The sequence below is a fragment of the Diaphorina citri genome, unplaced genomic scaffold (genome assembly GCF_000475195.1).
Source record: "Diaphorina citri unplaced genomic scaffold, Diaci psyllid genome assembly version 1.1 scaffold54, whole genome shotgun sequence".
In the NCBI taxonomy this organism is placed as follows: Eukaryota; Metazoa; Arthropoda; class Insecta; order Hemiptera; family Psyllidae; genus Diaphorina; species Diaphorina citri.
In genome coordinates this window covers 66476-68393 of record NW_007377491.1, presented here as the reverse complement: position 1 = coordinate 68393, position 1918 = coordinate 66476, and positions in this window count along the sequence as shown.

The following is a 1918-nucleotide window of genomic DNA, read 5'->3' as shown; positions in this document are numbered from 1 at the left end:
AGGTAAAACACCTACTCACCGTCTTCGTACCGAAAATCGGCATTTTTTTATTTAAGCGCCAAAAATAAGGAAACGTGCCATTTGTGACTGATTTGTAAATAGAATTGTGTTGTGATTTTTCTTATTTTCAATAAAATTAATTTCTCATTATTCTATTGTAATGTTTACTTTGTATTATTATTTATGATTCTGCCATACTGCCTTCGCCAACCATCAAATTCAATGATCTTCTCTTGACCATCTTTTGTTTTTCTTCGTTGAATATCTGATCAATAATATTTGATCATGTTTTGTTTCTAATTGACTTTTCATTACTTTGACACATAATTACATTTTGAATGATGATTCTTGAATAAATAGTAGGATTCAGTAGATTCTCAATTATTAACTTTTGCTTTACATTATTAACCCTTTACTACACAAACTTATATTAACCCTTTTGACATCAAATATTTTTCACACATAATCCTTGAGATGGAGTGATATTTTTGGAACGGGAAGGACATTCTCGAATTTCATTCTGCACCTGTCCTTTTTAGTGCAACAATAATAAAAAAGTACATGGTCTGCTAAGAAAAATAAAAAAAGTACATGGTCTGCTTTTCTTGTCTTCGATTTAGTCTCGGTATACTGGGACATGATTAGGCTTTTCCTAGTTTCTTAGCAGACCAGATACGGCAAACTATGATAATTATAGGTATTCAAAATGAATAATTCATTTCATGGTGCAGCTTAGTTACTTTAACCTAATCCTACTAATCGATTTAAAATGGGTACCTACCCCCAAGATAAAACCTATGAAGGTAGGTTAAATAATATGATCTTGTATGATTGAATTCGTTAACACATGAAATTAGCCATTAAATATTACCTATAGGTACCTACCTATTTTTATTCTTACTCCTTATGTATAGTGTAGTATAGTCCATAAATGTCCTATATCTAGGGTCCCAAAATCCCCCTCCAACTCATTGATTATGCAATGTGCACCAATTAATTAGATACTAAAATTTAGATTGCATACCCTTAATTAATTATAATTAGTCAGGCGTTTTATGATTATCCATTTTCGTGAAAAGCTTCTCGATTATTCCAAAACAATGTAAGATGGAAGAGAACCAACCACACAGAACTAAGAAAGAAATATCTAACGAACTAAGGAAAGAGTCTGAATTTCTGAAAATAAACCAAGTAAAAAGGGGGAAATTTTCAAGACCCTCTCCAGCAAAAAAGAAAAAATCCCCTATTTCCTGAATATTCTTTTATCTTTTATCCCCCCTCCCTATCATACCTCGTGAACTTCTATGGGGGGGGTGGTGCCCCTTCAAAGTTCTATGGGGCCTCGAATGCCTTTATACCACCCTCACTTGTCTCTCCTTTCCCCCTTCCTCCCCCGCATTGTTCTTCTCCCTCCTATTTTTCCCCTCTCACGAAATTCTCTCCCTTTCTTCCATTCCTCCCTCTTCTAGACTCTCTCTTTCCCTTTACGAAATTATCTCCTCCTTCCCTTCTCTCCCTCACTAAGTTATTCCCTACCTTCCTCCCCGTTCCCAACGTTCTTTCTTCCTACCCTCTTATTCAAGGTTCTCCTCTTCCCCCTTTTTTTCCCCTCTGTCTTTCCCTAAAGTTCTGCTCCCTTCCTCTCCTTCACAAGATTCTCTCCTCCGCAAAGTTCTACTTCCTCTCTCCCTCACCAAAGTTCTTTCCCCTCCCTCCGAAAAGTTCTACGGAGCCTTCCCCCCTCTCTCCCTCCATTTCCCACCCCAGTCATAATGTAGTTTTATGAGACGAGACATGTAGGCGATATAATATGTTGGTGCAGTCACGGCCCAGTGCGCGCGAAAACTAGTAAACTTTTACCCTCCACCTCCACCCCAACCCTCCCCTCCACGAGGGGGCTCCCTCCAATAACCCTCTT